This window comes from Ostrea edulis, chromosome 7 (genome assembly GCF_947568905.1).
Source record: "Ostrea edulis chromosome 7, xbOstEdul1.1, whole genome shotgun sequence".
Classification (NCBI taxonomy): Eukaryota; Metazoa; Mollusca; class Bivalvia; order Ostreida; family Ostreidae; genus Ostrea; species Ostrea edulis.
The window spans coordinates 3,149,233-3,165,271 of record NC_079170.1 but is presented as its reverse complement, the minus strand read 5'-3'; positions in this window follow the sequence as shown (position 1 = coordinate 3,165,271).

Here is a 16,039-nt window from a genome sequence, read left to right as displayed (position 1 = left end):
GATATATGAATAAGTGAACTGATACAGGTATGTACAAATTCTATGATTATATACGAAAGAAAATTTAAATATTGTTCCTTTTTCTCCATCACTTTTTCTTGTGACTTTGTAATGTGAACATACTTCACAATTTTCGTCTACAATTATCAATAATACTTACCTGAATTTTGAATTTTTCAACATATAAAATTAATGGCATCTCTTTCATATCATTTGGTGAAGCCCCATATAACAGCACGTGGCATCGTTTTTCAATGTAAGGAAGGAGAGCAGCCGGAGAAGATGACTTATTAAAACATTGTTTTTACGCAATCCTTTGTCTTTTTAGGCTTTTATATAGAAGAAAGTCCACTTGTAATGAAAAGGTTACCTGTAGGTGTCCAGTAACTTGACAATTGCTGTCCATTATTTTTAAGAATGGACAGATGCTGTCCGTTCTTAAAAATAATGGACAGTGATTGTCAACTTATTGGACAGTGACAGGTAACCCCAATAACTTATTAGATAGGCTGAAAATAAGAGAAAGACAATACATTTGTCAAAAAGATACAAATTTAATTTTCAATTCCCTACAAGTAAGAATCAACACAAATATCGGAAAAATCACTGAAACACTTAAAACTATATTCCCCCTTAGTAGAATTGTCTGCTCCAACTTTAAGATTAACATTTTTTAAAATTCAATTGGTCATTATTATATCGCATCAAAACTTAAATTTGAAAGACGTGCTTCCATGCTGTATTTGGATTTTGTTGGATCCAGAGGCACATTCCGAAAATCCTTCACAGTGTTTTTTTTTTTTATGTTTTCTTTTAGCATATTCTTAATTCTGAATTATTATTTTCGCTTTCATGAATAATTTCTTTTCACATGGGTGTATTAGGTTCTTTTGGCTGCCGTTAATTATTTCCTCATCCAAATATTTGAAAACAATGCTTTTCAGATAAAAAATTTGGCTCCATAACTTTTTCACCCTCCATATCCAGAATGTAACACTCTCGTAGTACTTTCATTAAAATCCGTATATTTTGAATGTACAATGAATATGCTCTCCCTATCAGAGGACGACATGTTGATATGGTCCAGTACTATAGAGAGAGTGAATATAAAACCTGCAGTACAAGACTACTTACCTGACACTGTCCAATAAGTGAACAAAAGAAACCGACTTCTACACAAGACTGGTTATTGTCAGACTATTAAAAAATAGCTTTATTCATAATTATCATTGTGAATGGGTTACCTGAGCCTGTCCATTCTTAGAACAAAAGATGTAATGTTTTAAGTAGGATATAAGCCTCAAACTGTCCATTCTGTGAGAGAAAGAACTAATCTTGGCTCTACGGGCCTCGATCAGTTCTTTCTCTCACAGAATGGACAGTTTTTGGCTTATATCCTTTACGTAAAATTGCGTAAAATTATTGACAAGCAAATCAAAACATGAAATTAGTTAAAAAATAATACAAATTCGAACATGATTTTGGTCGACAAAAACCATAATTATGAGGGGGGGGGGGGGTAATATACAACTCATTAAACCTCCAAAACATATTTTCCTTCGTATTGATGGGGGTGGAGGAGTAGCGTACTATTTATTGTGCGAGTCATGAATCGAACATGTATTGAAGAACATTCTCTCAGCTACCCTTCCCTTTTTAAAAAGCATTTTAGAGAATTGCGAAGTCATCTTCTCCGCGGACTTCCCCACTCCCCCCTCCCCGCCCCGTAAAACGCTACCAAGTGCCTGTTCCTGATATGTTTCCCCCTATGGTATTTTTGATAATGAGAAGGGGATTAATTTTGATCGCGAGAGTCGTCGATTGGCAAACTCCTCAGTTATATTGACCAGTTTCAACTATCTCTGAAGACACGAATTTCAAACCTATATGATCTTTCTTGTCTAATGGTAGCATCAGTTACGTAAATCAATTTTTCAAGTTACCAACATCAACTACGATTTAGTTTTTACAGTTACCCACAATACCCCCTTTTTGTATTTCTTTTAGGGGAAAAAACTATGACACAGTGTCTCTGTATTTTATTTCTATGTATAGAAGTACAGCAATTAAAACACGAAACACGGAAAAACAATCCTTTTATGTTATTACTAAATCAACAATAATAATGTTCAGCTGCGTCAGAGTCATCCATCGTGGGATGTTCGTCAATCTGATTAAAATCAGCTCCTCGATCCGCTCCTTTATTTCTTTTGATTTGTCGCTCCTCGAGTAGCGACAAATCAAAAGAAATAAAGGAGCGGATCGAGGAGCTGATTTTAATCAGATTGGATGTTCGTTACATTGACCCCATGCAGTGTATTATCTTCGTTTTTGTTATCATTTCGTTTGTACGGCGGCGTAGAAAGGCCATGTAAAAAAAATTATTATTCGTTCGGACGAATTAGCAGTTTGTTCGGACAAATTAGTAATTCGTTCGGACGAATTAGCAATTTGTTCGGACGAAATAGCAATTCGTTCGGACAAATTAGCAAATCGTTCGGACGAATTAGCTATTTGTTTGGACAAATTAGTAATTCGTTCTGACGAATTAGCAATTTGTTCGGACGAAGTGGAAATTCGTTCGAACGAATAAGTAAATTTGTTCGGGCAAATTAGTAATTTGTTTGGACGAGTTAGCAATTTGTTCAGACGAATTTGTTATTAGCTACATGTATAAGGCAACGCCAATGCCGTAGTGAAACATCGTAAAGTGGTGGTTGGGAAGCACAAAACTTAAATTGGGGTACATGCTAAAGTGGGATTCAATTCCAAAATTTTCCATATAAACATCATGAAGATGGCGACGGTAAATACAGTAAACTACAGAATCACCCCCAACCCCAACCCCTGAAATAACAAGCTAAAAATGGTGGAAATCCCTACACCTTGCTCAGTCTTAAAAGTTTGAAGTAGGCCTCAAGTCCCCCCCCCCCCCCCCGGGCAAAAATATATTAAATGAAAATTTTCTGTACAACGGAGTGTAACACATTCAATAAGGAAATAAATTTTTGTATAGGACGACAATAATGCAATTACGCGCCAATCAGAGCCTATCAAAGTTTTGTCAACGCAAATCTGGATATCCAAATTTTATACAAATTTTATGATATACTAGTAGGCCTACCTTTCTTTATAGCAAATAACAATTTTTGAACAGAAATTTCTAACTCTAGAATCAAGGGGGGGGGGGGTGTGTTATCAAACAACATTTATTATAAAGATGAGGATCTCGTTTGGGATCCCAGAAGTGTAAGGAGGGGGCACACCATACTCTTGTCCCCACCTCCTACTTTTGAAAGTGTTAGGGGACACGAGAGGCGCGTAGCATCGTTTTTGAAAAGGGGAAGCTGGGGGCCAGCCAAAAAGGAGAGGGGGGGGGGGGGGGTAACCGGACCAAAAAGAATTTTAACATGTAAAAAAAAGGGTGAAGACTTTTTTTTAAAAAGTAGGGAGGGGACCAGGCTCTTCCTGCCCCACTCCCTCCCTGTTGCTACGTCACTGACGAGTATCCGCTGCCAACCCTCTCTACAAGCTTATAGATCTCTGTATATATGTATGTATGTATACCTACATGTACATGTATCTACAGAGCTCTCTATAAAGACACGATGAAAATGTCCCTTAAATTCCGCATATATATCATTTTGTCCTATCGAAAAACTTTTTTGTCCGAACAATGAAGTTTTTTGTTCGGACAAAAAAAAAATCGTTCGAGCAAAAAAATTTTTTGTTCGAACAAAAAACTTTTTCGTTCGGACGAATTGCTATTTATCCGGGTGTTTGATCAATGCGCCCAACAATGGCGGAGAGTAATTGTGGTGATGGTAGAATTGTCACGGATTTTTAAATTGAAAGAGGATACAGCCAAGAATATATATGAAAGAGGTTGAGGGGTGGAAGCCGCCTTAAGGTTCCCATTATATTCAGGGCAAAACCCTAGTGGGGGCCCAGGAAGTGAAGGCCCCGGAAGCTCTTGAGTTATGATGCGTATAGAAAGAAGTCTAGTCATATAATAAAAATAAACTTGGGGAATTTTAAGGGGGGAGGCTTGTCAAAGAATTAATAATCTACAAAAAACTGCTTTAATGAGGATGTTACAAAATTTATTGATTTCTACAATAATTAAAGGACAGTTATAATAAACTTAGCAAAGGTTTCCAAATGCGTAAAAAGATACAGGAAATGCTAACTACTTTTTTTTTTAAAAGTCAAAAATAGAGAGTACAAGAGGTACTGTGAGCAATGCTCACTAAGAATACCCCCCGCTTACCCCAATCTCCCAAAGGGTGTTGGTAATAGGTATAAACTACCTCTTTTCTGAGTGTAAAAAACAAATGGCATGACAAACCGAACCATATTGCTACTTCGATGTCTAGTACGCGTGACCTTTGACCCCAAAATCGATAGGGAACATCTTCATCCCATGGGTAGTCCATATGTATGATATGGTGACTGTAGGTGGAAAGGATAACGCTTTAGAGCCCGGAAACCATACTGCTACTTCGATGTCCAGTGCGCTTGACCTTTGACCTTTTGACCCCAAAATCGATAGGGAACATCTTCATCCCATGGGTAGTCCATATATATGATATGGTGACGGTAGGTGGAAAGGATAATGCTTTAGAGCCCGGAAATCATTGCGTCTACAGACGGACGGACGGACAGACAGACGGACAACCCGATTCCAGTATACCCCCCCCCCCCCCACAACTTGTTGCGGGGGGTATAAAAAATAAAAGGCGAGGGTTGAAAGTGCGAGGTCCCTCGCATTCTCGACGCTCGCCTATTATTTTTACTCTTTATTTTTTTTTTTTAATATAAATTTTTCATTTACATCTTACAATCTCGCGATCTCTACTTTCGTTAAAAAAATTGAAATCTACATTTTCTTTCCTTAAAATAAAAAATATCAATTATGAAGAAACCAGCAAAAGTTAAATCCTGATATATCATCATGGTATATATTTGTCTAAAAGATTTCGACAATATCTTTTCCCTCACCATTTACAGATCTAATTCTTAAGAAAAAGATAAAATCTGGGGGGAGGGGGGGATTGACAACTAAGACAAATATTAAATGTTATTAATATTAATTAAAAGCCTTTGATGAGCTAAACAATAATGTCAGTTCAATGTTATTTCTTAGTACATGTACTCCAAAATATTTGAAACCAATATATTTTATATATTTTTCTCATTTTGACAAATTTCAATCTTTACTTTAATATAATCATTTACATATGTAGCTGAATATTCATAAAATTTGTATTGTTTGTTATTGTCATATACAAAATGATGATATTTTGTTGAATTTTCATAAAAGTTCATTCTAACATTTTTTAGATTTCTTTAAGTTAGACATATTAATGTATCTGCAATTCATATATATACATATGGTTTTATTCTTAGCAACAATAACATCACAAACATTTGTTACGTATCTTGATCTGTATATCAACATCTTTTACACAATGCACATTATAATGACAAATGTCCGATATTTCTCAATCTTCTTGCAGGGGTTTGATGAAACTATGTGGGCCAAAAATATGAGGGTAGATTTTATTCATAATGTACACATAAGAAGTTTTGTGTCTTGGAGAAATTATTGGTGTACATCAAAAGTTATGTATATATAGAATTTAACATAAATGCATACATCACCCTTCATATTGTCTAGGTTACCAACATCACTAACCTAAACGTTTAGTCCTTTAATTGATATTTTTGTATAGAATTGAAAAACAAGTTCTTGATATCCTCCATGTTCTCCTATCATGCCTATAGAGTTCTTTCTTTTTCTTTATGCATCTATCAGTCAAGCTTACCCAGGATTTCAAACAGCTGCCTAAACAGAGTACATGAAAGACATGCAGAGAAACCAATTACTAATGTTCAATCTATGCAAATTGTACACAATTGTCATCCTGAACACACTGCCTGTCAGATTTTGCACATCCTCTTTTAAAATCCTAGTCAACTCATTGAATGACACCCAACACATAAACACACTCAACAAAGCCAACAAATAAATCTGCAGCATTCTATATAAAGTTTACCATTTTTTAAATTGAAAGTACAATTGCATGCAAAAAATCCAAACTTTACCACATTTCATATTCACCAGTTTGAATTCTACACAAGGCACTTCATCAATGCAGAATAACTACCTTAATAAATCAATACAGAAATAAATAACATTGAAACTATTTGAATTCCATGATATCTGATGCTTGCATTATCCGTCCTTTAATACTTGTAATTCTACCCTAATTCATATTGCCAAATGAAACTATACAGCAGTTATTGACTAGTCATACCCAACACTAATTTTTTCTCTTTTCTTTTATTTATAAGCTTTGTTTACATTCAACGTAAGGTATGTAAGGAAATGATTAAGGTAAAAGCTAGGTCACCAAAAACTAACAAAAAGTGGAAAGACCTCTGACCCTTCGCAAACAATTAAGATTGCAAGTGTTCTATTTTACCCCCTCCCCTTTCATTCAAGGACCCAGCAAGTTACAACATGTAATACAAAAATGAATTTTCGGTATATGCTATGATTTCAAAACTTATTGTATATACTGACCGAGGGAATCGAACCCACTCCTTTTTCCATTCAAAAAATGGAAAATGTGCACCTTTACACCTGGTCAGTTGTAAATATTAAAATGTTGAAACCAACGTTATACCGAATTAATTGACACAACCCTGACTAACTGTCCTCTTTTCAGCATCTGTCTATGGGACTCTCCTTTAACTTAATTACTGGCTTTGGAAAAAAAATTTAGGGTAAAATAAACAATCATGTCACCATATCATTACAAAGGTAACTATAATGTGAAAGTAAATACTACAATAACTAAACAAATAATCTAAATGTTGTCTCATTTGGTTGAAAACAAAAAACATAAAAAAAAATAAATTTAAATTTCAGCAAATCAAATTGCAGCACATATGCATTTTTCAGAATGTTTATATATATGCCATATTGAACAACTTCATAATATATACCTAAAACTTAATATTTCAAATAATTTTGTTAAAAAACAAAGAAGTTAATAAGATTTTTGTACCCCCAAATGAAAACAACCTTGATATCTTGTCTTGACTACTAATATTTGTTGATATAACGAGTTTCATAGCATTTCATAAAATCAAAGGTCTCACGGACCACTGACTCAGAGTTGACTCGTCCACGATTTCCAACAAAGGAGGGTTTACACAGCACCATCTTATGAGCTCTAATTAGTTACTTTATGGTAATCTAAAACAAAAATGTACATTTAAGATTCAAAATTCAAGATCAAAGATCCCTATCCATGGTATCCACATTTGGTACATGTCAAGTTCGAAAAGAATTGGATTGGTAGTTATCAAGAAGTTAAAAATGTTCAATTGTTAATGCATGGCGGACAACACACGACAACCAATTGCAATAGGTCGCCAGAGTTTACTCAGGTGACCTAAAAATTCAACATTAATTACTGACAATTCACTGAGCATGCAGTCAAAAGTAATTCAGTTACATAATCTATTTGCTCTAAATTCTGTGTAAACATTTTGATAATCTTAATTAACTTGAACTTACACCTGAATACCTTGTCCAGTTAGTATAGATCTACACTATACGAGAATGGATTTAAGGTGTTTCCATCCTTGATGCTTTTACAGATAATCCTTGTAATTTTGATTTGAAATCCAAAGAGATGATCTAAGTCTTGAGAATCGAAATAAAGTAAAATTTCAATATGTTGTAAGCATTTTATCAATTGAATTCTGTGGCTGGTAACCAAAGTACTCTATACAAACTACTCTAGCAAAGATTGTGCCAAAATTAAACACCACAAAGATATTCAAAATTTTGGGGTATAAATTACAGCATTAAAACACTATTACTCCTTTTGAGTATGAATATCACAAAAAATAAATCATTTGAACTTGTTAGAATAATTTGGCATTTAAAGTGTCTCTACTGTGTCTTTGTATTTCTTTTACACAATGAAAAGATTCACAGCTATATACCCATGTATGCATGTCCATAACTTTTCAAATAATGGAAACACCATCAAAGTTGGTACATTTGTAATTCAAGGCATGTACTACATATGTATCTAAAATTATGAAGTAATAGCCATGTTACCGGGAGGAAACGTTAAAAATATGGCTTCTATCCGACACGGATAACGATAATTTTTCAATAGTGAATACTTATCGTAGAATTCAAAATTGTTAATAAAATGAACTGATATAGTTTGTAAAATAGTATTCATTAATAATTTTTAAAAGCTCGATTTAAGCTGACATGAATTAATAAATACGTACACCTTTCTCATCTTATCCGCCATATTTCTCTCAGGTAGCCCAATTTACTCTACCCATATATACCCCAAATGTGATTGTCACACCTGAGTGATTTTCTAGGTGGACTCGACCAGTGCACATCTCTGATAGTAATATATAGTGAATGAGAAACAAATAAAATCATTTTAAAACATTAGGCTTTGCTCAAAATTACAAAATATTTATTGTATACCATGCAACATTCTGAAAGTTCAGATAATTTAGACAAAAATGCAAAAAAAAAAAAAAGAAGATTTTCTTGCATACTTGTAAGTGCATGCAAGTATTTGCAGTTTCTTGTGAAATAAATGCGGAGAAATCATTTGCCAATTACATACTGATAGAATGGAATAAGTAAAGAGCATAAAATTTATTATTTATATCAATTCTTGCAAAATACAGGTGCATGCCATATGCATAATATGTAATGCACATGGCATATTCGCAAAAAAAAAAACAACGTATCAAATACAGACGTCTACTCAACAGGTATCGGAGATGTGCACTTACTGAAAATATTAGATTTTCTTTATTCTGATAAATCCAGGAAACAAAATGATAAACTCCATTTGTATCCCGTTAGAACTTTACAACACGTCATTCCATTATACAGACTGCCTTTACAACACGTCATTCCATTATACAGACTGCGACACACTTCACCCATGCCAAACTGGGTATCTTCAATCAGGGAAGATGTAAGAGTAAAAAAAATTCCTGTATTGAATGCTTGTCTGGTCAAGGTTTTGCAGTTTATAGAAATTGGGAATCTAATCATACATGTATTGCATGCATAATTCAAAACTTATCGATGATCATAATACAAACCTGGATATACAAATAAGGGAATAATGATCGAAATTTACATCTGTGTGAAAATGCAGGTATTACATTTGCAATCCATAATAAACAGTTGATTACACAAAGACACATATAAAAGGAAATATATAAACAAAAATATAGTTTTATTGTCTCTTTGGGAACCATATAATTATTTACGGTCTTTGTATGTCCATATTAATTGATTGAACAGGTGCGAGAGAGAGAGAGAGAGAGAGAGAGAGAGAGAGAGAGAGAGAGAGAGAGAGAGAGAGAGAGAGAAGAGTCCTACTTTATGTACAATATATTATTTCACAGAAGGAAAGAAAATTGATCACTGTATAGATATAAATGTAAGCTTACAAGCATTAACAATTTCCAGCTATTTTAAAAATTTAAAGAATGACAATATATTGGAAACTTACAGGAGTTGATGGTTAAAATTGAATTCATTACAAATTTTTTTTAAAAAAATATTAGTTTGAACTGCGGATGTAGAAAATAATGACTTTGTATGTTAGAATAACGGAAAAAAGTAAATTGTCAAAAAAGTGGGGAGAGTAGACCAGCCTCCCTGCCCACCTCAACCCCCGGCCTGTATACGTGCCTGAAACAACATATCAATTCGTGTTGAAAGAAAGGTGCATATCTGCATTTCATTAAATTTCAAAGGAGCTCGAATTTATGTGTTCCCCTATTAATTATTTTGTATGCAAGATTCGTTCCCGAATTGAGAAACATGCTTTCAGTAAGAGTAGAAATGATTTCATTTTGAAGTACATCTAGTTTGAATGCAAATGTGGGGGTCCTTCTTTTAATTTCATCAGACTCATTAGAACCCCCTCCCCTAAATTATGCAGCTTTGTTTCTGAAGAAAGTTCGGGTATATTGTTTTTATCCCGGTCCGTCCGTCCGTCCCGGTTGTTGTCACTAAAACTGTGTCCACATTTACAGCGCAATCCAAATGATATTCTAGGAGGTGAATAGCAAAGACCTGTAAATGTGCAATAAGGTTTCAGAATTTTCATATTGGCCCCGGGGGGCAAATAGGGCCTGGAAAATGACGTTTTCTAACATAAAGCTTGTCACTTAAACTCCATCTACATCTTTAGGAATAGTCACATGATATTCAAGGAGCTGAATAGTAATGTCCTGTAGATGTGCAATAAGGTTTTGGAATTTTCATATTGGCCCAAGGGCGAAAATAGGGGCCGAAAAATGACGTTTTCTATCATAAAGCTCCATCTACATCTTTAGGAGTAGTCACATGATATTCTAGGATTGTTGACCTTGAATGACATTGAAAGTGGGTTAAGGTCAAAATCACTTTCTCCTCCATAAGGTATGGGTGGTTGACCTTAAAAATGGGGTCAAGGTCAAAAGTCAAGGTCACTCTTCAAGATGTGGGTCTCCACAAGTGACGCAACATTGAGTATGTACGTCATTCCAAAGGAAGTCTATATATCCCCTTCCCTCACGGGATTCAGCATGATAGCTGTCTGCATCAAGTACTTGCGAGACACAGATAGATGACCGATTCTCTACGCATAACTTTCTCCATGGGAAAGTTCTGTCAATGTCAAGGAGGACTGCATGAACCAACCAAGTACCAATTTACATATCTGTTCAACATTAGGACACTGGTACTGATCTTTAAGCAATACACAAAATTGACACTCTACACAAACTGATAATCCCCCCCCAATAAAAATAAATAAAACAAATACACATACACAGAAAGAGTTAAACATGTACATTTCACCTTCTGTAATATTGTAAACCAATAAATGAATAATGAAATAAATGAACAAGCTAGACTTGCCTGATCAGGAATGATGCAATATTCTCTGTTCAGATTTTATACTCAGGAAACATTTTCTTTGTGCCTTTGCTCAGCCTCTTAAATCCAACTTAACTCACTGAAATGACATTTACGTCCACACATGTACACAAATCATCCAACGAGGAAATGCACAGCTTCCCCTCCTGTCGTCCGTTTACTGCATCCTCAAAAATGAAAGTAGAAATCCCCGCCAACCAACTCTCTCACTGTCACATACTGTTTCGGATCCTATAAAAAGCCACTTTATCAATGTACAATGATCACCATCATGCATTCAAACACAAATAAACAACATTGATATCATTCAAACTCCATTATTTCTTCTCCTTGAATCATCTAGTATTTTAACCCTGGCCACATTACCTTCGTAAATATTTTGCTCACTAAAACGTCATGCTGGGTCAAATGATCACAGATATATTTAGAAGGGGAAAAAGTGGAACAGCATATGAATAATACTAATAAAACGTTTTTACAGCGATGGTGCCATATCATGGGTTGCCATACGAATACTACTATTGGATATGTTTGATAGGAAAATAATGTCATAGTTTTGAACAAAAAACAAAAACAGCCCCAACTAAATCATCACAGAGATATGAACATGCACTAACATATTTTAAGTTTACTGATACAAAATCTAAATGGTGCTAGGATAGGCAGACATGCAGTCAGGGCAGACACCATGCACTCATCCTAATGGGATCCAACTCTTTTCTAGCTAAAATTATCTAACTATAACAAAATTTTAATTTGTTTACTGCTTTTTCACAATGTCCTCGGCAAGAACTGCAGCAGAAATGGTTATAAATGTGCATAAAAATCTCACAGATGTGACATTTGTCTGCATCGATGACATCAACATCAAAAGCACTATAGATTGGAAGTTTATCAATTAAAAGTCTTTAATGTATTAAAGAACAATTAAGACACTTAATTAGCTTTGAAATATCTCTCTATTTGCTAACTTGATCAATATGGGATAACGGAATTAGAATTTTTTTTAGAACTTTACAGAACAAAATATGTTTGTGAAACACAAATGCCCCCGATAATGGCCAATTCTGAGGATGGCCATGGTCACAAGGACAAATATCTTGGTTCCAGTAGAAAGATCTTGTCACAAGAATTTTAGAAATTATGACCAATGTAAAAAAAATAATTAAAAAGTAGGTCAAAAGTCAAGGTCAAAAGGTTTAGTACAAACGGAAAGGTCTTGTCACAAGGAATACTCATGTGAAATATCAAAGCTCTATCTCTTACTGTTCAAAAGTTATTAGCAAGGTTAAAGTTTTCAAAAAGTAGGTTAAACTCAAAGGTCATGGTCACAGGGTCAAAAATGTTGGTACCCACGGAAAGGGCTTGTCACAAGGAATACTCATGTGGAATATAAAAGTTCTATCACTTACTGTTCAAAAGTTATTAGCAAGGTTAAAGTTTCAGACAGAATGACAGACAGAACAAAAACAATATGCCCCCCCCCCCCCCCCCCCCCGCCCCCAAAATCTTCGATCTCAGGGGCATAAAAAGAAGTTACGAAAATTATGCGTGACTTACTCTTGTATATGAATTAGTGATGGCTAAAGACGACTTATTTCTGATACAAAAATATCTGCCTGCACAGGTTTGAAGATTATTTTTCAGAATGTTTAATACAAGTGAATGCCCTATAGCTAGTACTAAAACACGAGAGATAAAACAAAATTTTATTTCCTCATGTTATGCATATGAATCGAACATTGAATCGAGCGTTTATATTGAACAGTATCGATATTTCAGTGAATCGTTTCAGCCCTAGAGGACTATACCTGCTCTTTCTAACTATCCATTTAGTTTCAATTTAGTATCAATAGCACTAAAGAAGATGTTATTAAGTGTTTTACACATAAACACTATATATATACTAAGTTTGGCCCCGCCCTTGGGTCAGAGCTCCTAACCTGCAGATCATGAAATTTACAATTTTGGTAAAAGCCTTCCTGCTCCACATCACTATGCATTTAGTTTTCTTTACACATGTGCAGTTGCAGAGAAGATTTTTTAAAAATTGGTCAATTTTGCCCTATCCCTAGGGCCCCAGGGATGCAGAGTCCTGAAATTTATAATTTTTGCCCCCTTGCCTCAAAGATGCTTCATACCAAATTCAAAAACAATTGGACGATGCACAACGATGGAAGACAACCAATTGCAATAGGTCATCCTAATTTACTCAGGTGAACTAAAAAAAAATTTCAAAAATTGTGAACCAGTCCCTTAAAGAGACTGGTTCACGATTTTTAATAAAAAAAAATTTCCTTTTTTATGGTAAACATTAAAAATATAACTAATTTAATGCTGACAGCCAAAATTTTGACCTTCTGAATGCAAGAATAATAGCAATATTTTAGCCTTAAATCTGTGTTATGTAAACAAAGACTCGAGTCTTTTTATGTATAAAAACAAACAAGTGAAATATTGATTTTGTAATATAAAAGATCTTAATTTTGCATAATCTCAAATTTGAACTTCTAAATGACACATTTTGCCCCCAAAATGCTTGAAATGTGAAAGATACAATAAACTTATATCGATATCCATTTCTTTTAAAAATTTCGTAAACAAATATAGCATACCGCTAATAAATATTAACTCATAATCATGATAATTCAACCAGAGACTTGAAAAGTGTGAAAATGAGCAAGTAAGTGTTGATTTCCTTACAATTAAAGATGCATGCAATATCAAAATTATGGAAAGTCAATCTATACTCAGTACATAAATCCAGGCAAATCTGAGTTGAATCGTTAAAGTGCAAACTGTCACCAGTTCTAGCATATTTTCACATTTTCAAAAATCAAAACAGGCTAGCAAAGAGAAGGATGTAGACAATTAATGCATGTCCATTTCTAACATGAATACGTTTCATACATCTGCCCACCTCAACTGAATAAAAAAAAGGTATAGATCTAGAAATTTTGGCAATATGGTCTTTTAAGTTTTTGGCGATCACTCTTACATCATATTATGCACAAGCATCCTTGGTACACTTATTTACAGTCTTTCTCGCTAAGTGTGTCCATTCGATGTCCCGGTCTATATCAATGTTATTATGGATGGTCAGTGCAATTATCAACTTTCAGGGGAGGGTTAGGATGGGGGGCATCCTCAGACTATAATATCTCCAAAAAATGGCATATGAATTGATTGATTACTGATTATTATCTATATTGTGAAACTTTGATAATTAAAGAAATTATGTAGAATACAATTATACTGATTTTTGTTAAAATTCCAATACAATTTGTGTAGTTTTTACAATCGAAGGAAATATGCTTAGATCCTGGATGGGGAAATATTCATTTGTTGTCAAAGGGGGAAAGGTACCCTTTACTGGTAGTAAAAGAAACTCAATTAATAAATCCCTGTATCTATTGAATAATCTCTAGAAATATGAATTTCTTAATACATGTATTTAATATATGAAAGTAGAATTGAATCTAGACTGTTCTGGTCATTATAATAATCATAATTTTCATACATTTATGTTGCTGGAATGTTCATAAAAATGTTTGTTTCTTGGATCTAAATGTACTATTTTCTCACAGTGTTGAGACATTTATCACATTCAAATCAATTTTTAAGTACCAGGATACAAAACTAACTAGAAAATATGAGAGATCAAGTCTTTTTTTAACTTGATTTTCACACTTGACAATTAAGTTGAGTTTGAACTCCAATAATTAAATCAAAATGTACATAACCAACAAGTTTAACAAATCAAAAAACACAGGTCATCAGTTTATAATCATAATAATTCATGGTATTGTTAATTTTAAAAATGCAAACCATATGTTATCATTATCAAAAATTCTTTTTATTCCCTTATTTCTATTATGATTTTAATATTCATCATTTAAATGTTTTTAACCTACATTCTGATAAACTTAGGATTCCCCAGGAGAATGTTCTGATCATGATCAACATCCCTGTTTCGATAGAAAAATTGCAAAGAATGTTTTCTATTTATAATTTAGATCTGGAAACAATCCCTAATATGTTCATCACTCATTCATGTTTGTTACCTGTTGGACTTTTTTCCTTTGTTCTCACAAGTTTTATCATTTGTGAATTTTCCTTGGAAAAAGAAAAAAATCATGGAACAGCTAGGGTTTCAAATTACTGCTCACCCACTCGCACTGGCGACTATACTTTGTTTGTGGGCACCCCAAATTTCTGTGGTGACCGTAATTGTCTGATCAACATTTTTCTTTCCCACTGATCCAAGTCCTAATACAGTAATAAAAATATCTGTATCTCGAATATGGTTTATCTCGAATACCCCGCTTCAGAGTCGAAGTCGACCGCCGGTCCCGGCCGTTTCCCCTATAGAAATGATTAATAAAAAACCTTCTAATTTTTCGAACACAGTAATCTCGAATACCCCGCTTATGTTGAAGTATTTTCAAGGTCCCATATCCTAAATTCACCTGGTTTATCTCGAAGTGCAGTCGATTTTCCGCTCTGCTTACCATACTTGGCGTCATTAAGTCACACATTCACACCCGCGGCTACATCAATTATAATTAATGACCGCTAATCCACACTCGCCTTTTCCGGGAAGACCCAGGTCGCAATAAATGGTTTAACAGCTTGGGTGATTAGTGAAGCTTCCAACATTACGGCTAAAGTTCCCACCAATTAGGAACTAACACACCCGATTCCGGGGATGGTGTTTTGAATGACACACGCTCTATCATTAACATGTGGGTTAGATAAACGCACAAAATCATCGAAGTACGCTTGAAGGTAATGCTCTTAATAATGATAATGCATTTAATAACACGAAAATTTATTTAATAAACATTTAAAAGTTTTTTTTAAATCCCTCCTTTTTTGTTTCTTACGTGATAGGTTTCATTACAACGCAATAACTACATGCCAGTCGAGCCTGGACATCAGTAAACTTAAAATAAGCATACAAGCACGATCATCTTAATTTTGAAACACATTGTGAAGTCAATTGGATGTTTATATATATTTAAAAAACGAAATGTT